Genomic DNA, 20,286 nt, shown 5'->3' with positions numbered 1-20,286 from the left:
GATGATGTGACACAGGACAGAAGCAGCCGAATGAATTCTGATGTATTCAGAGCCATACTGTGTGCTCAGATCCAGTCAAATGCAGCCAAACTGATTGGTCATCGTTTCATACTACAGATGGACAATGACCCAAAACATAAAGCCAAAGCAACCCAGGACTTTATTAAAGCAAAAAGTGGAACTCCTAAACCCTTCATCCAATTTTCATCCAATTTTAATGTGGATACCCTCAAATGAAAGCTGAAAGTCTGAACTTCAACTGCATCTGAATTGTTTTGTTTAAAATTCATTGTGGTAATGTCTAGAACCAAAATTAGAAAAATGTTGTCTCTGTCCAAATATATATGGACCTCACTGTATATACAGTACAGACCAAAAGTTTGGACACACATTCTCATTTAAAGATTTTTCTGTATTTTCATGACTATGAAAATTGTACATTCACACTGAAGGCATCAAATCTATGAATTAACACATGTGGAATTATATACTTAACAAAAAAGTGTGAAACAACTGAAAATATGTCTTATATTCTAGGTTCTTCAAAGTAGCCAAGAGTGTGCTTTGATGACTGCTTTGCACACTCTTGGCATTCTCTCGATGAGCTTCAAGTGGTAGTCACCGGAAATGGTCTTCCAACAATCTTGAAGGAGTTCCCAGAGATGCTTAGCACTTGTTGCCCCTTTTGCCTTCACTCTGCGGTCCAGCTCACCCCAAACCATCTCGATTGGATTCAGGTCTGGTGACTGTGGAGGCCAGGTCATCTGGCGTAGCACCCCATCACTCTCCTCTCCTTCTTGGTCAAATAGCCCTTACACAGCCTGGAGGTGTGTTTGGGGTCATTGTCCTGTTGAAAAATAAATGATGGTCCAACTAAACGCAAACCGGATGGAATAGCATGCCACTGCAAGATGCTGTGGTAGCCATGCTGGTTCAGTATGCCTTCAATTTTGAATAAGTCCCCAATAGTGTCACCTGTAAAGCACCCCCACACCATTACACCTCCTCCTCCATGCTTCACGGTGGGAACCAGGCATGTAGAGTCCATCCGTTCACCTTTTCTGCGTCGCACAAAGACACAGTGGTTGGAACAAAAGATCTCAAATTTGGACTCATCAGACCAAAGCACAGATTTCCACTGGTCTAATGTCCATTCCTTGTGTTCTTTAGCCCAAACAAGTCTCTTCTGCTTGTTGCCTGTCCTTAGCAGTGGTTTCCTAGCAGCTATTTTACCATGAAGGCCTGCTGCACAAAGTCTCCTCTTAACAGTTGTTGAAGAGATGTGTCTGCTGCTAGAACTCGGTGTGGCATTGCCCTGGTCTCTAATATGAGCTGCTGTTAACCTGCGATTTCTGAGACTGGTGACTTGGATAAACTTATCCTCAGAAGCAGAGGTGACTCTTGGTCTTCCTTTCCTGGGGCGGTCCCCATGTGAGCCAGTTTCTTTGTAGCGCTTGATGGTTTTTGCAACTGCACTTGGGGACACTTTCAAAGTTTTCCCAATTTTTCGGACTGACTGACCTTCATTCTTAAAGTAATGATGGCCACTCATTTTTCTTTACTTAGCTGCTTTTTTCTTGCCATAATACAAATTCTAACAGTCTATTCAGTAAACCTGACAGGGCACACCTGTGAAGTGAAAACCATTTCCGGCGACTACCACTTGAAGCTCATCAAGAGAATGCCAAGAGTGTGCAAAGCAGTCATCAAAGCAAAAGGTGGCTACTTTGAAGAACTTAGAATATAAGACATTTTTTCAGTTGTTTCACACTTTTTTTGTTAAGTATATAATTCCACATGTGTTAATTCATAGTTTTGAGGCCTTCAGTGTGAATGTACAATTTTCATAGTCATGAAAATACAGAAAAATCTTTAAATGAGAAGGTGTGTCCAAACTTTTGGTCTGTAAATACGTAAATACGGGTGAAATACGTAAATACGTATTGAACACATCACCAATTTTATAAGTACATATAGTTCTAAAAATGCCCTAGACATGAAATTCTCACTAGATGTTGATAAAATCCCATCCAATCCACACAGGCAAATAACTCAAACCAGAGATGTCCATAAATTAAGTTATGTGTAGTAATGAGAAATGACACAGGGAAAAAGTATTAAACACACTTACTGAAATATATTTAATACGTCGTACAAAAGCCTTCAAGACACCTTCTGTATGGAGAAACTAGTCGCATGCATTGCTCAGTTGTGATTTTGGCCCATTCTTCCACACAAACACTTTTCAAATCCTGAAGGTTCCGTGGGCTCCTTCTATTAAAGGGAATCTGTCATGTCTTATCTGCTATGTAAACTGCCCCCATATAATTGTTAGTGATGCAATGTGCATCACTAACACGCTTTTTTCATTAAAATTGATGCAAATATAATGAGTTTATAACATTTTTGATATACTTATAATCATACCTGCATGTTCAGTCATAGTGGTGTGATCCTTGCATTCAGTCATGGGCGGGCGCCGCATTCAATCAGGGCTGGCGCAGCCCACAAATTTGAATTTTGCTCCCAACGAGCGCTGAAGTTAAGTGGAGCTTGCGCAGTATGACACGGCCAGGCAGTAAATCTTCCAGCGCTGGGAGCCTCGCATGCACAGTATGACAAGGCTAGATACATTGCATCACTAACAACGCTATTGGAGCAGATAAGTAAATAGTAGATAAGACATGACAGGTTCCCTTTAACTCTGTGCTTTAGTTCCGTCTATAAATTTCCTATTGGATTCAGGTCAGGTGATTGGCTGGGCCATTCTAGCAGCTTTATTTTCTTTCTCTGAAACCAATTGGGAGTTTCCTTGGCTGTGTGTTTGGGATCATTATCTTGCTGAAATGTCCACCTTCGTTTCATCTTCATCATTCTGACAGATGGCAGCAGATTTTTATCATAGAATACCTCGGTACATTTGTTCATTCATCCTTCCTTCAATTATTTGCCAGTACCATATGCTGTAACACAGCCCAACACCATGAGATTCCCACCTCCACACTTCAATGTTGGTATGGTGTTTTAACATGATGTGTATTATGCCATCCAAAGAGTTCAATTTTGGTCTCATCTGAGCAGACTATATTCTCCCAGTATTTCACAGGCTTGTCTAAATCTTGTTGAGCAAACTTTAAACGCGCTTGAACATGCTTTTTGTTCAGCAATGGAGTCTTGCGTGGTGAGCGTGCATACAGGCCATGGAGGTTGAGTGCATTACTTATTGTTTTCTTTGAAACAATTGTATCTGCTGATTCCAGATCTTTCTGTAGCGCTCCACAGGTGGTCCTTGGCTCTTGGACAACTCTTCTGATCATTTTTTTCACTCCTCTGTCTGAAATCTTGTGGGGAGCACCAGGTCATAGCCGGTTTCTGGTGAAATTATGTTCTTTCCACTTCAGGATTATGGCCCCAAAAGTGCTCACTTAAACCTTCAGTAGTTTAGAAATTCTTCTGTCAATGCCATCAGTATGTTTTGCAACAATAAGGTTGTAAAGGTATTGAGGCATTTCACTTGTTTTACCCATCATGAGATGTTTCCTGAGTGGCACCTTGGTAATGAGACAACTTTTTATAGGCCATTGTTAAGATCTATTTTGTTTTACTATCGGCCATCTTGTTGTGGTTTGCTGGCTTCTATTCTTTTCCTCTGGTGCTGGGTTTCTTGGTCACGTGTTCTCTGCACTCTTTATTACCCAGCACCTGGCTCCTATTCCCTGCTGGACATCAGTGTTGTAACGCTCGTGCTCTGGCTAAGTAGCCTTGTTTAGTTCTTCTTGCTTTGGACTATTGTTCTCTTGGGACTTCTTGTTCCACCAGTTTTGTTTCCTTTAATTTTTGTTTCTGCAACTAACTTTTCTGTTAGGAGGTCTCCTGCTCTTGCTCCCAGTCCTTAGATCTTTTAGGGACCCCTTTCCCCGTACTACAGGTCTTCGTTTGAGTTCAGTGCAGGAGTTTCGGTGGGGCTATTCATAAGGAATAGGGCACCAACCCCAGCATAGGGTTAAGCTGAATCTCAGTGCAGGGACAGCTTTTCCCTCCTATTCCTTAGTGCTAAGTTGCAGTACATAACAGTATGTCCAGCCGCGAAAAAAAAAAAGTTGTTTTTTTTATCCTCTCCTCTTCCTGTATTTTCTTCAGTATGGTTACCATCCAGGAGCTTGCTCAACGCTTGCAAGGATTGACTCTGGAGGTTGCCGATCTTCAACAGTATGTGAGTAAATACCCTGCAGAACGCTATGAAGAACCTAAGGTAGGATTACCTGAGTGTTTATCGGGGAAACGACAGGATTTTTTTTCATTTAAAAATGCTTGTTTGTTGTATTTTCAGTTCTAGGTCTTCTGGTAGTGAACTACAGCGTGCAGGAATTATTATGTCTCTATTGAGTAAGGAACCTCAAATCTGGGCGTTTTCCTTGTCTCCTGATGATCATTGTTTGAGTTCTGTGAAGGCATTTTTTGATGCCATGGGTTTGCTATATGATGATCCTGATCGGGTTACATCAGCTGAGGCAGAGCTCAGACATCTCAAACGGGGCTCTCTTGATGCTGAGAGTTATTGTACCCTGTTCAGACGATGGTCTGCAGAGGTCAGGTGGAACGACCTTGCACTCAAGTTTCAGTTTCTGGCAGGCTTGAGTGAAAGGGTTAAAGATTTGCTCATTGCATTCCCTGCATCTGATACTCTGCAAGTTGCTATGCAGTTAGCTATCCGTGTGGATAGAAGGTTGAGGGCTAGACAGAATGAGGAGAAGTTTCCTGTATTGCTGGATTCTGTTTCTCATGATATTCCTGTCTGACACGGGGGAACCTATACAGGTCGGGGCAATGTCACCCCGTTCCAAGGAGAGGGACAGGAGGTTCTCTGAGGGACTTTGTTTGTATTGCGGTAAGGTTGATTATTTTTTAAAGCAATGTGAGGTTTGTTTAAGGAAAGAAAAAAAAATGGCCAGTAGAAATAACACTCCCGTTCGCATTGTGTTTTTACGTTCTGCTGGGGTGTTTTTTCCTGGTAATACCACCTGTCAGGGTTGTTTGATTGAGTTTCAGGTTATGGTGGATTGTGGTTCTGCACTTAATTTGATTGATCAACAATTTCTTGAAAAGTATAAGTTTGATTCTGAACCTTTGTCATCTCCTTTTCCTGTGGTGGCGATTGATAATATTCCCCTGGAGCATGGGAGCATTCTTCGAAAGGTCACTGGGTTTCCGCTTACTATGAATATGGAACATCAGGAGCAGATTGACTTATTTGTACTTGCTAAGTTGTCTTCCCCGGTCGTCCTGGGGAAGACAACTGTGTTATTCACACGCCCGGGCTGACTGGCGTGTGCGTGATTTAGTGATTCCACTGTTCCATGAACCGGAGAGTGCCTGGAGGGGCGTAACTAAGTATTAACCCGATCCGACCAAGGTCGCACGACGGCTACGACGCCGTGCACCAGGGAGGAACCGAGCAGAGGGACCAGGTGCTACTCCAGGCCAGACCCCGGACACGGCTGTTGACCCACACCGGGGACTACAGGAACAGGCAGGTTAGGCTGGCACACAGACAGGTGGGTATTGGCAGGCACGGCTGGCATGCAGACAGGTGGGCACTGGCAGGCATGGCTGGAGTGCACACAGGAGGATACTGGCAGGCACAGCTGGTATGCAGACAGGAGGGTACTGACAAGTACGGCTGGCGTGCAGACGGGGAGGTACTAGCAGGTTGGAGCACAGGCTGGATAAGGTCCATTACAGACTGGGACTCAGGAACAATACCGCAGATGCGGTAGACAAGCAGGGCAGAGAGGAACCGCCGGAGCGGTGAGCAAGACAGAGCAGGCAGGAACCGCCGGAGCGGTGAGCAAGGCAGAGAAGGCAAGAACCGCCGGAGCGGTGAGCAAGGCAGAGAAGGCAAGAACCGCCGGAGCGGTGAGCAAGACAGAGCAGGCAAGAACCGCCGGAGCGGTGAGCAAGGCAGAGCAGGCAGGAACCGCCGGAGCGGTAAGCAAGGCAGAGCAGGCAGGAACCGCCGGAGCGGGGAGCAAGGCAGAGCAGGCAGGAACCGCCGGAGCGGTGAGCATGGCAGAGCAGGCAGGAACCGCCGGAGTGGTGAGCAAGGCAGAGCAGGCAGGAACCGCCGGAGTGGTGAGCAAGACAGAGCAGGCAGGAACCGCCGGAGCGGTGAGCAAGGCAGAGCAGAGAGGACAGGGCTCTGTTCACACGGAACAGACTGGAAGGGAAAGGCAGAACCAGATACACACAAGATACTTGCAATGAAGTAGCGAGTGGACTCTAAACTCACAAACGGAAGTACAGCGACAATGAGTAGGAGTTAGGTGCAGGTTCAGACTCTGCAGAAAAAGGGAAAGTACGGACATAAAGAAAAACAGGTAACAGGCTAGGAGAGTGTTCAGACAAGAACTGACACTGCAGCGAGATACAGGAGCCGGTCTAGGTATGCGGCCCCTAGAAGGCAGGACGAACAGGCAAGGGTACAGTACAGACAGGAATTGCAACTGCAAGAGATACAGGAGAGAGTCTGGGTGCACCATGCAAGCCCACCACCAGGTATGTTACACCCTGGTTAAAAGTGCATAATCCTTTGCTGGACTGGTCGTCTGGTTCCATAAGATCCTGGGGTCAGGAGTGTTATGGTAAGTGCTGTAATGTTCACATTGCGGCTGTTGTGAAGGGGGAGTTACCTGAACCCATTCAGGATTTTTGGAGGGTTTTTTCGAAGGTGGAGTCGAAAGCTTTACCACCTCATAGAGATTACGATTGCGCCATTGACTTCGTCCCTGATGCTAAGCTCCCTAAGAGTCAGTTGTTTAATCTGACAATTCCTGAGAGGGAGGCTTTAAAGGAGTACCTTCAGACTAGTTTAGCTGCAGGTCACATAAGACCCTCTAAGTCTCCTGTGGCGGTTGGGTTCTTTTTTGTCAAAAAGAAGGATGGGGGTCTTAGGCCATGTCTGGATTTTCGGGAGATTAATAAGATCACTGTGCTCAATCCTTACCCATTACCACTTATTCCGGATTTGTTTAACCAATTGACTAGAGCTAAAATGGTTTTCTAAGAATGGCCTTCGTGGGGCATATAATTTGCTGCGGGTGAAGGATGGAGGTGAATGGAAGACAGCTTTTAACACCCCGGAAGGATATTTTGAGTGTTTGGTGATGCCTTTTGGGCTTAATAACGCCCCTGCATTTTCTCAAAATTTCATCAATGACATTCTGAGACCCTTGATCGGTAGGAGTGTTATTGTTTATCTGGATGACATTTTGATTTATTCATCTGATCTTTAGTCTCATTGGCAGAGAGTCCGCGAAGTTCTTCAGATTCTGAGAGATAACACACTCTTTGCTAAACTGGAGAAGTGTCAGTTTGCTGTCCAGAAAATGAGTTTTTTGGGTTACTTTTTCTCTTGTGATGGTTTTGAGATGGACCCGGTGAAAGTTCAGGCTGTGCTGGAGTGGCCGAGGCCTGAGGGTTTGAAGTCCGTGCAGAGGTTTTTGGGGTTTGCCAATTATTACAGGAAATTCATAAAGAATTTCTCTGTCATCGCTAAACCCATTACTGATGTCACCAAGAAGGGTGCTAATACAGTCCAATGGTCCACTGAGGCTATTGAAGCTTTTGAGTATCTCAAGGAAAGGTTCAGCTCTGCTCCTGTTCTTATCCAGATGGATGAGACCAAGCCATTTTTGGTTGAGGTGGATGCCTCATCTATAGACGTAGGGGCAGTTCTGTCCCAGGAGGGTGAGGATGGGGTGCATCCCTGTGCTTTCTTTTCAAAAAAAATTCTGAGACAGAGCTCAACTATGATGTTGGGAATCATGAGTTGCTGGCTATTAAACTCGTGTTCGAGCATTGGCGACATTTTTTGGAGGGGGCTCGACATCCTATACAGGTTTTCACTGATCATAAGAATTTGATTTATCTGGATGCAGCTAAACTTTTGAATGCTCGTCAGGCTAAGTGGGCACTGTTTTTTGCCCGTTTTAATTTTTCCGTAACCTTTGTCCCGGGGACAAGGAATGTCAAGGCTGACGCTTTGTCTCATAGTTTCTGCGGTGAATGCTGAGAGAGAGGAGTGTATTTTGCAGAGAGGGGTGGTGGTGGCCACATTGGATTCTGAGTTGTAGAATAGCATCCTAGAAGCTCAGAGTGCGGCACCAACTAACACTGTGGTAAATTGTTTGTGCCTAGAGCCTTGAGGAGAGCGTTGTTTGTTGAATGTCATGAGTCTCGGTTAGCGGGTCACCCAGGGATTTCGGAAACTAGGAAGTCTATCGGTCGGAGTTTCTGATGGCCAGGGTGGCAAAGGGAAGTCATCAAGTGGGTGCGTCAGTGTTCTGTGTGCGCTAGGTCGAAGGCCTCTCACGCTCCGGCTGCAGGGTTGCTATGCCCCTTGGAAGTTCCTAGTTCGCCATGGACGCACCTTGCCATGGATTTTATCACCAATCTGCCTTTATCGGAGGGTTTTTCTGTCATCTGGGTTGTTGTGGACCATTTTAGTAAAATGTGTCATCTGGTTCCGTTCAACAAGTTACCTTGCGCCAAGACTCTTGCTAAGGCTTTTGTGAAGGAGATTGTTAGGCTCCATGGTGTTTCCGATAGAGGACCACAGTTTGTAGCTCGCATTTGGCGTGCTTTTTGTGACAGATTGAAAATTCATTTGTCATTCTCATTGGGGTATCATCCAGAGTCCAATGGACAGACTGAAAGGAAGAACCAGGATGTTGAGCAGTTTTTGAGATGTTTTGTGGCAGAGAATCAGGAAATGTGGTCAGAATTTCTAACACTTGTGGAGTTTGCCCTTAATAATCATACATCAGGAGCATGCCCAGGCGTTGTAGGGAGGTCATACAGGCACGTGGAGGCCACACACAATACTGAGCCTCATTTTGACTTGTTTTAAGGACATTACATCAAAGTTGGATCAGCTTGTAGTGTGATTTTCCACTTTAATTTTGGAGGAGACTCCAAATCCAGGCCTCCATTGGTTAATAAATTTGATTTCCATTGATGATTTTTGTGTGATTTTGTTGTCAGCACATTCAACTTTGTACAGAACAAAATATTCAATGAGAATATTTCATTCATTCAGATCTAGGATGTGTTATTTGAGTGTTCCCTTTATTTTTTTGAGCAGTGTATATTAATTGTCCCTTGGAAGCACAAACACTTTTGCAAGAGCACATGCTATAACAGGCTGAAAATATATATTTTTTTAGCAAAGAGAAGTATACTGCAGAGGAAGGAGCGGGTCACCTGCTTGCTACTGTAACACATTCACAATCTGAGTCTAATTGTATCTCAGAGGTAATCAGATCACTGATTCGCAGGATATAGTAGAAATATTTCTGTCCTTTTATGCCAAATTCTATACTACCAAATTTGATAAGAGTGAGGAGGAATTATTGATATATCTTGATGGTATTTATCTGCCCATATTATCAGAAGATCATAGGAAAATTCTGGAGAACCCTCTGTCTTTGGATGAGTTATAATTGGCCTTATCAATGTTTCAAAATAATAAAGCCCCTGGGACTGATGGATTGCCAGTGGAGCTGTTTAAGAAGCAGAGGGATTTCCTCCTTCCTAAATTGTTAAATGTACAGTTAGGTCCATATATATTTGGACAGAGACAACATTTTTCTAATTTTGGTTCTAGACATTACCACAATGAATTTTAAACAAAACAATTCAGATGCAGTTGAAGTTCAGACTTTCAGCTTTCATTTGAGGATATCCACATTAAAATTGGATGAAGGGTTTAGGAGTTTCAGCTCCTTAACATGTGCCACCCTGTTTTTAAAGGGACCAAAAGTAATTGGACAATTAACTCCAAGGCTATTTCATGGACAGGTGTGGGCAATCCCTTTGTTATGTCATTCTCAATTAAGCAGATAAAAGGCCTGGAGTTGATTTGAGGTGTGGTGCTTGCATTTGGAAGGTTTTGCTGTGAAGTAAACATGCGGTCAAAGGAGCTCTCCATGCATGTGAAGCAAGCCATCCTTAAGCTGCAAAAACAGAAAAAACCCATCCGAGAAATTGCTACAATATTAGGAGTGGCAAAATCTACAGTTTGGTACATCCTGAGAAAGAAAGAAAGCACTGGTGAACTCATCAATGCAAAAAGACCTGGGCGCCCACTGAGGACAACAGTGGTGGATGATCGCAGAATAATCTCCATGGTGAAGAGAAACCCCTTCACAACAGCCAACCAAGTGAACAACACTCTCCAGGAGGTAGGCGTATCAATATCCAAATCTACCCTAAAGAGAAGACTGCATGAAAGTAAATACAGAGGGTTCACTGCACTGTGCAAGCCACTCATAAGAATCAAGAATAAAAAGGCTAGACTGGACTTTGTTAAAAAACATCTAAAAAAGCCAGCACAGTTCTGGAAGAACATTCTTTGGACAGATGAAACCAAGATCAACCTCTACCAAAATGATGGAAAGAGAAAAGTATGGCAAAGGCGTGGTACAGCTCATGATCCAAAGCATACCACATCATCTGTAAAACACGGCGGAGGCAGTGTGATGGCTTGGGCATGCATGGCTGCCAGTGGCACTGGGTCACTAGTGTTTATTGATGATGTGACACAGGACAGAAGCAGCCGAATGAATTCTGATGTATTCAGAGCCATACTGTGTGCTCAGATCCAGCCAAATGCAGCCATACTGATTGGTCGTCGTTTCATACTACAGATGGACAATGACCCAAAACATAAAGCCAAAGCAACCCAGGAGTTTATTAAAGCAAAGAAGTGGAATATTCTTGAATGGCCAAGTCAGTCACCTGATCTCAACCCAATTGAGCATGCATTTCACTTGTTAAAGACTAAACTTCAGATAGAAAGGCCCACAAACAAACAGCAACTGAAAACCACCGCAGTGAAGACCTGGCAGAGCATCAAAAAGGAGGAAACACAGCGTCTGGTGATGTCCATGAGTTCAAGACTTCAGGCAGTCATTGCCAACAAAGGGTTTTCAACCAAGTACTAGAAATGAACATTTTATTTACAATTATTTAATCTGTCCAATTACTTTTGGTCCCTTTAAAAACAGGGTGGCACATGTTAAGGAGCTGAAACTCCTAAACCTTTCATCCAATTTTAATGTGGATACCCTCAAATGAAAGATGAAAGTCTGAACTTCAACTGCATCTGAATTGTTTTGTTTAAAATTCATTGTGGTAATGTCTAGAACCAAAATTAGAAAAATGTTGTCTCTGTCCAAATATATATGGACCTAACTGTATATAATGAGTAACTGAGACTAGGTCAATTATATGACAGAGGCGGAAGCAGTAGTTATTCCTAAACAAGGCTCTTTTCGCATAGTCACATAGGCCCATATTTCTCCTGTTGATATAAAATTATGGCTAAAGTTCCTCTATCCCTTAGACTTATGAAGGTTACAGCATATTTAGTGCATGAAGATCAGTCAAGCTGATTGCCTTCCAAATCTACAGCGGTTAGTATTAGGCGATTGTACTTATGTCTCTATCTGCGCCCTTTCACAAAAGCTTTAGATAGTTTCTTATGGGAGCACCTTTGCATGGTAATGAGGAACATGTGATTTGGCCTCCTCTCAGCCTGGAATAGAGCCAATGGTATTCTTTCTAATTGGTTTGCAAACTGCAACATGCCAAGGCTGCCTACTGTCCCCTCTGTTATGTACTCTAGCAATAGATCCTTTGGCTTTGAAATTGAGATACACTTCCAACATTCAGGGGTTTATGTATGGTGTGAAGGTTGAATAGTTGTCATTTTGAATACACCCTCTGGTCATGGACTATTGGGGATCATCTTATTTCCATAAGTGTTTAAAAATTCTGCTTAAACTACCTTCTCAGAAACTCTGCTATATATCGACTGCCTCTAATTTTCTGCCTCCTATCAGAACTTCGTAGATGTCTTTTCCCGTCATGGGGCCAAAGAAAACCGCACTGCCTGAGTTTCTCCTTGCTTCTGCCTCTTCGTTTTCCAACTCTCCATCTGCAGGTAGTCTTGTGGCCATAAACAGATCTTCTTCTACAGTCAAAACAATTCCTGCTTCAACTTTTGATCCAATCATTGAGTATGAAATCAACCAAGTTCTGGACTGTGAAATGATTCTCGGTCCTTATGAGAGATACCGTCCTGGTCAAGAGATTTCAAGCTAAGTATCCTCTTTCTGCTGTCACTGGCTCATATGGGAGGGTCCCTAAGAGGGGGGGTACTGTTATACACCTATCCCGGTTATCCTGGGCTCTGTTTCCTTCCCCTGGGTCTGCTACCTCTGCTGTGCTTCACATCTGGTTTAGCAATTTGCACTTAGTTGATCAATTACATAATCTCCATATACCCATTTAAGGCCCATTTAGACACAAATCTGTGTCTTGGGAATGAGACTCTAGTCCATATGCATCAAACTCCTGCCCGTTGGTCAAATCTTGCCCGCAGGGTGGTTATATTTGGCCTGCGACACCAGAACTGTCACCCCTATGTGGGGCCATTATTCTGTATGGAGGACTATGTGAGGCCCATTATAATGTATGGAGGACTATGTGGGGCCATTTTTCTGTATGGAGGACTATGGGAGGCCCATTATTCTGTATGGAGGAATATGTGGGGCCCAGTATTCCTTATGGAGGACTTTGTGGGGCCCATTATTCTGTATGGAGGACTTTGTGGGGCCCATTATACTGTATACTGTTTGGCCCGCGACTTTGTCCAAGTTTTTAATTTTGGCCCTCTTTGTGTTTAAGTTTGCTATCCCTGCTCTAGTCCTATGTTTGATGTGCTCCACCATCTGTTTTTTTGTGTGTTTGTGCTTGCATTAATCCCTGCTGGGTTCCACTTTATCCATTCTGCTGCTCCTGAGATTCCTGGGTGCCACGTCATCGCTGCCCACGTGCCTTCTTGCTTGCTGCATCAACGCCCGGGGTCCATATGCCCACCCAGAATGAAGGCTTAAAAGATCCAACTTGCCTGGTGAGCCTAACAGTAATCTGAGAGCAGTATGGTGTAGGGACTGATACCTTGATTCTGGCATTGTGTAACTTGCTGGTCTGCATGCTGTCATTTTGATACTATCATTGTTTGTTCTGCTGAAGATCTAGCAGTTCTCTAAATGCTGAGCCCTGTATAACCCCACCCACACCACTGATTGGCAGCTTTCTGTATACAATTGTTATGGTAAATATTTTATACTTTGCTTTATTATTTAGACAATTCATATATCTTTGATAATTTTGTATTTTAGTATTAGCTTTATAAGTGTTATTCATAAAAGCAGTAACACAAGGCATTGTATCTTATATAGAGGTGTCTTTGTGTTAACTATACTTTTAAAAACAAAGGAAAGCTTAATTGTACAGAGGAAAACACTTTGGCCAGCATATTACAAATGGCGGATTGGTGGTGTGGAAGAGCTACCACTCACACCCCATAACCGCGAAAAAACGCCTACTCAAAAGATCAATAGAAAAACGAAGAGGACAAATGAGTATATTGGCATAAATAAGCTTTATTATTAAAAATTTATTAGTAAAGCAGTATCAAAAGGTATAAAGACAATGTATAAATATGTGGATCAAAAGATCCCACCATATCATAGGACCCATGGATAAATAAGGGACTCAATACCTAAACAATGCATCATAAATTTGAGATGAAGGAATATACACAAGGAAAAATAGCCATGAATAAGCGTGGGTCCCCCAAGGATGGCGTCCTGGGGGGAACCACGGAAACACATGGACTAAGCAGGATGGGCAAAGATCAGTAACTGAAGTAAAACACTTCACATAGAGATGCCATCCAGCAAAGTGTAGTTAAAGAATAGGTATGAGGAAAGAAATGGGAAGAAAGAAAAGGTGGGAAAAGGTGGTACAAGCAAACATTAATGGGGGTCAGGTCAGTTAGGTAAAGAAAAATGCCGTTAATTTCATCATATATATCACATGACCGAAGTGACTCACCCACAAGAGTATAGGATGTTGCTCGTATAGGGGACAAGAGAGGGCTGGTAGCTCCCGTCAGAAACAGGCCTCGACGCGCGTTTCGCGACTGCTTTCTCAAGAGGCATGCCTCCGGTGACAGTAAAACGTAAACCAGGTGTCCAACCCCCCTGTATAAAGTAGTACCCTATAAATACTGTCGAGAATGCAATGATACATAATGTCCTAGAGCTCCAGAGAGGAGGTCTTATTGTCCCTATAATCTCCCCGTTTAATATTCCCCCATATAGCTATCAAATGCTGTAATGTTCTAAATCCAGCTACACGATTACCAGTGGACTTAGAAAAGGTAGGAGAATATCAGGGTGGGGAAGAGGGAGGGACTGTGAGCCAAAACCTGCCCCTGTTTTTCAGACTAGCAGATGAGGAAGCTCAGTGTGACATTGACACATGAACATGACAATCAGGCATTGATGGAGGCAGAAACATAGGGCTTGTTAAATATCACTGATGTACAACTCACTAACCCCTCTGCTGAGTATTTTGTAGATGGTTCCAGAGCTTGGGACAGTGATCAAGGACGGTTCATCACCAGGTATGCAGTAGTCCCCAATGGAAAAGGCAGTAATATATGAACCACTCTCCTCCAGCTGCTCTGCGCCAGAGGATGAGCTGAAGGCACTCACTGCAGCGTGTAATCTGGGAAAAGGTAAAGAGATTTATGTATTTTCAGACTCGAGATACAGTACAGACCAAAAGTTTGGACACACCTCATTTAAAGATTTTTCTGTATTTTCATGACTTTGAAAATTGTACATTCACACTGAAGGCATCAAAACTATGAATTAACACATGTGGAATTATATACTTAACAAAAAAGTGTGAAACAACTGAAAATATGTCTTATATTCTAGGTTCTTCAAAGTAGCCACCTTTTGCTTTGATGACTGCTTTGCACACTCTTGGCATTCTCTTGATGAGCTTCAAGAGGTAGCAGTTACCGGAAATGGTCTTCCAACAATCTTGAAGGAGTTCCCAGAGATGCTTAGCACTTGTTGGCCCTTTTGCCTTCACTCTGCGGTCCAGCTCACCCCAAACCATCTCGATTGGGTTCAGGTCTGGTGACTGTGGAGGCCAGGTCATCTGGCGTAGCACCCCATCACTCTCCCTCTTGGTCAAATAGCCCTTACACAGCCTGGAGGTGTGTTTGGGGTCATTGTCCTGTTGAAAAATAAATGATGATCCAACTAAACGCAAACCGGATGGAATAGTATGCCGCTGCAAGATGCTGTGGTAGCCATGCTGGTTCAGTATGCCTTCAATTTTGAATAAATCCCCAACAGTGTCACCAGCAAAGCACCCCCACACCATCACACCTCCTCCTCCATGCTTCACGGTGGGAACCAGGCATGTAGAGTCCATCCGTTCACCTTTTCTGCGTCGCACAAAGACACGGTGGTTGGAACCAAAGATCTCAAATTTGGACTCATCAGACCAAAGCACAGATTTCCACTGGTCTAATGTCCATTCCTTGTGTTCTTTAGCCCAAACAAGTCTCTTCTGCTTGTTGCCTGTCCTTAGCAGTGGTTTCCTAGCAGCTATTTTACCATGAAGGCCTGCTGCACAAAGTCTCCTCTTAACAGTTGTTGAAGAGATGTGTCTGCTGCTAGAACTCTGTGTGGCATTGACCTGGTCTCTAATCTGAGCTGCTGTTAACCCTCACCCGCTCACCCTCACCAGCTCACCCTCACACGATCACCCTCACACCCTCAGATGCTCACCCTCAGACGCTCACCCTCAGACGCTCACCCTCACACCCTCAGACGCTCACCCTCAGACGCTCACCCTCAGACGCTCACGCTCTGACGCTCACGCTCTGACGCTGACGCTCACGCTCTGACGCTCTCGCTCACGCTCGGACGTTCACACTCTGACGCTCACGCTCTGACGCTCACGCTCTGACGCTCACACGGTCACGCTCTGACGCTCACGCTCTGACTCTGACGCTCACGCTCTGACGCTCACGCTCGGACGGTCACGCTCGGATGCTCACGCTCGGACGCTCACGCTCACGCTCTGACGCTCACACGCTCACGCTCTGACGCTCACGCTCTGACGCTCACACGGTCACGCTCTGACTCTCACGCTCTGACTCTCACGCTCTGACTCTCACGCTCTGACGTTCACGCTCTGACGCTGACGCTCACGCTCTGACGCTCACACTCATGCTCTGACGCTCACGCTCATGCTCTGACGCTCTCGCTCACGCTCGGACGGTCACGCTCGGACGGTCACACTCTGATGCTCACACGCTCACGCTCGGACGCTCACGCTCTGACGCTCGGATGCTCACGCTCACACGCTCACGCTAACGCTGTGACGCTCACGCTCGGACGCTCACGCTCGGACGCTCACGCTCTGACGCTCGGACGCTCACGCCCGGACGCTCACGCTCACGCTCTGACACTCGGACGCTCACGCTCGGACGCTCACGCTCTGGTCTCACGCTCTGAGGCTCACGCTCTGACGCTCACGCTCACACGCTCACAATCACACGCTCACGCTCTGACGTTCACGCTCTGATGTTCACGCTCGGACGCTCACGCTCTGACGCTCACGCTCTCTCTGACGCGTACGCTCACGCTCTGACGATCACGCTCTCACGCTCACGCTGACGCTCTGACACTCACGCTCGGACGCTCACACTCTGACGCTCACGCTCAGACGCTCACACGCTCACGCTCTGACGTTCACGCTCGGACGCTCACACTCTGACGCTCACGCTCTGACGCTCATGCTCACGCTCTGACGATCACGCTCTCACGCTCGGACGCTCACGCTCTGACGTTCACGCTCGGACGTTCACGCTCGGACGCTCAAGCTCTGACGCTCACGCTCAGATGCTCACGCTCACGCTCTGATGCTCACGTTCACGCTCTGATGTTCACGCTCGGACTCTCACGCTCGGACACTCACGCTCTAACGCTCACGCTCTGATGCTCACGCTCACGATCTCGCTCTCACGCTCACACTCTGACGCTCACGCTCATGCTCGGACGCTGACGCTCTGACTCTCACGCTCAGACGCTCTCACGCTCACGCTCTGATGTTCACGCTCGGACGCTCACACTCTGACGCTCACACTCTGACGCTCACGTTCTCGCTCACGCTCTCGCTCACGCTCTGACGCTCACGCTCTGACGATCACGCTCTGACGCTCTCGCTCACGCTCGGACGCTCACGCTCTGACGCTCACGCCCTGACGCTCACGCTTGGACGCTCAGGCTCTGACGCTCACGCTCAGACGCTCACACGCTCACGCTCTGACTCTCACGCTCTGATGTTCACGCTCGGACGCTCACACTCTGACGCTCACGCTCACGCTCTCGCTCTGACGCTCACACTCTGACACTCTCGCTCACGCTCGGACGCTCATGCTCAGACGCTCACACGCACACGCTCACGCTCTGACGCTCACGCTCTGATGTTCACGCTCGGATGCTCACGCTCTGACGCTCACGCTCACGCTCTGACGCTCACGCTCTGATGCTCACACTCTCGCTCACGCTCTCACGCTCACGCTCTGACGCTCTCGCTCACGCTCTGACGCTTATGCTCACGCTCTGACGCTCACGCTCGGACGCTCACGCTCAGACGCTCACGCTCGGACGCTCACGCTCTGACGCTGAAGCTCACGCTCTGACGCTCACGCTCGGACTCTCACGCTCGGACGCTCACGCTCTCACGCTCACGCTCTGACGCTCACCCTCAGACGCTCACCCTCAGATGCTCACCCTCAGACGCTCACCCTCCCACGCTCCCACGCTCACCCTCACACGCTCCCACGCCCACCCTTACACTCTCACATTCTCACACTCCCACGCATACATATTCTGGAATACCCGATGCGTTAGAATCGGGCCACCATCTAGTATATATATATATATATATATATATATATATATATACAGTACAGACCAAAAGTTTGGACACACATTCAAATTTAAAGATTTTTCAGTATTTTCATGACTATGAAAATTGTACATTCACACTGAAGGCATCAAAACTATGAATTAACACATGTGGAATTATATACTTAACAAAAAAGTGTGAAACAACTGAAAATATGTCTTATATTCTAGGTTCTTCAAAGTAGCCACCTTTTTCTTTGATGACTGCTTTGCACACTCTTGGCATTCTCTTGATGAGCTTCAAGAGGTAGTCACCAGAAATGGTCTTCCAACAATCTTGAAGGCGTTCCCAGAGATGCTTAGCACTTGTTGGTCCTTTTGCCTTCACTCTGCGGTCCAGCTCACGTCAAACCATCTCGATTGGGTTCAGGTCTGGTGACTGTGGAGGCCAGGTCATCTGGCGTAGCACCCCATCACTCTCCTCCTTGGTCAAATAGCCCTTACACAGCCTGGAGGTGTGTTTGGGGACATTGTCCTGTTGAAAAATAAATTATGGTCCAACTAAACGCAAACCGGATGGAATAGCATGCCGATGCAAGATGCTGTGGTAGCCATGCTGGTTCAGTATGCCTTCAATTTTGAATAAATCCCCAACAGTGTCACCAGCAAAGCACCCCCACACCATCACACCTCCTCCTCCATGCTTCACGGTGGGAACCAGGCATGTAGAGTCCATCCGTTCACCTTTTCTGCGTCGCACAAAGACAAGGTGGTTGGAACCAAAGATCACAAATTTGGACTCATCAGACCAAAGCACAGATTTCCACTGGTCTAATGTCCATTCCTTGTGTTCTTTAGCCCAAACAAGTTTCTTCTGCTTGTTGCCTGTCCTTATCAGTGGTTTCCTAGCAGCTATTTTATACCATGAAGGCGTGCTGTACAAAGTCTCCTCTTAACAGTTGTTGTAGAGATGTGTCTGCTGCTAGAACTCTGTGTGACATTGACCTGGTCTCTAATCTGAGCTGCTGTTAACCTGCGATTTCTGAGGCTGGTGACTAGGATAAACTTATCCTCAGAAGCAGAGGTGACTCTTGGTCTTCCTTTCCTGGGGCAGTCCTCATGTGAGCCAGTTTCTTTGTAGCGCTTGATGGTTTTTGCAACTGCACTTGGGGACACTTTCAAAGTTTTTCGGACTGACTGACCTTCATTTCTTAAAGTAATGATGGCCACTCATTTTTCTTTACTTAGCTGCTTTTTTTCTTGCCATAATACAAATTATAACAGTCTATTCAGTAGGACTATCAGCTGTGTATCCACCAGACTTCTGCACAACACAACTGATGGTCCCAACCCCATTTATAAGGCAAGAAATCCCACTTATTAAACCTGACAGGGCACACCTGTGAAGTGAAAACCTTTTCCGGTGACTACCTCTTGAAGCTCATCAAGAGAATGCCAAGAGTGTGCAAAGAAGTCATCAAAGCAAAAGGTGGCTACTTTGAAGAACCTAGAATATAAGACATATTTTCAGTTGTTTCACACTTTTTTGTTAAGTATATAATTCCACATGTGTTAATTCATAGTTTTGATGCCTTCAGTGTGAATGTACAATTTTCATAGTCATGAAAATACAGAAAAATCTTTAAATGAGAAGGTGTGTCCAAACTTTTGGTCTGTACTGTATATATATATATATATGTATATATACATATATATATGTATGTATGTATATATATATATATATGTGTGTGTGTGTATATATATACACAGTACAGACCAAAAGTTTGGACACACCTTCTCATTTAAAGATTTTTCTGTATTTTCATGACCATGAAAATTGTACATTCACACTGAAGGCATCAAAACTATGAATTAACACATGTGGAATTATATACTTAACAAAAAAGTGTGAAACAATTGAAAATATGTCTTATATTCTAGGTTCTTCAAAGTAGCCACCTTTTGCTTTGATGACTGCTTTGCACACTCTTGGCATTCTCTTGATGAGCTTCAAGAGGTAGTCACCGGAAATGGTTTTCACTTCACAGGTGTGCCCTGTCAAGTTTAATAAGTGGGATTTCTTGCCTTATAAATGGGGTTGGGACCATCAGTTGTGTTGTGCAGAAGTCTGGTGGATACACAGCTGATAGTCCTACTGAATAGAATGTTAGAATTTGTATTATGGCAAGAAAAAGCAGCTAAGTAAAGAAAAATTAGTGGCCATCATTACTTTAAGAAATGAAGGTCAGTCAGTGCGAAAAATTGGGAAAGCTTTGAAAGTGTCCCCAAGTACAGTTGCAAAAACCATCAAGCGCTACAAAGAAACCGGCTCACATGAGGACTGCCCCAGGAAAGGAAGACCAAGAGTCACCTCTGCTTCTGAGGATAAGTTTATCCGAGTCACCAGCCTCAGAAATCGCAGATTAACAGC

Source organism: Phyllobates terribilis, unplaced genomic scaffold (genome assembly GCF_046119375.1).
Source record: "Phyllobates terribilis strain yellow unplaced genomic scaffold, ASM4611937v1 Scaffold_3__8_contigs__length_932513732, whole genome shotgun sequence".
NCBI classification, from domain to species: domain Eukaryota; kingdom Metazoa; phylum Chordata; class Amphibia; order Anura; family Dendrobatidae; genus Phyllobates; species Phyllobates terribilis.
Note: the sequence above shows the minus strand (reverse complement) of the source record.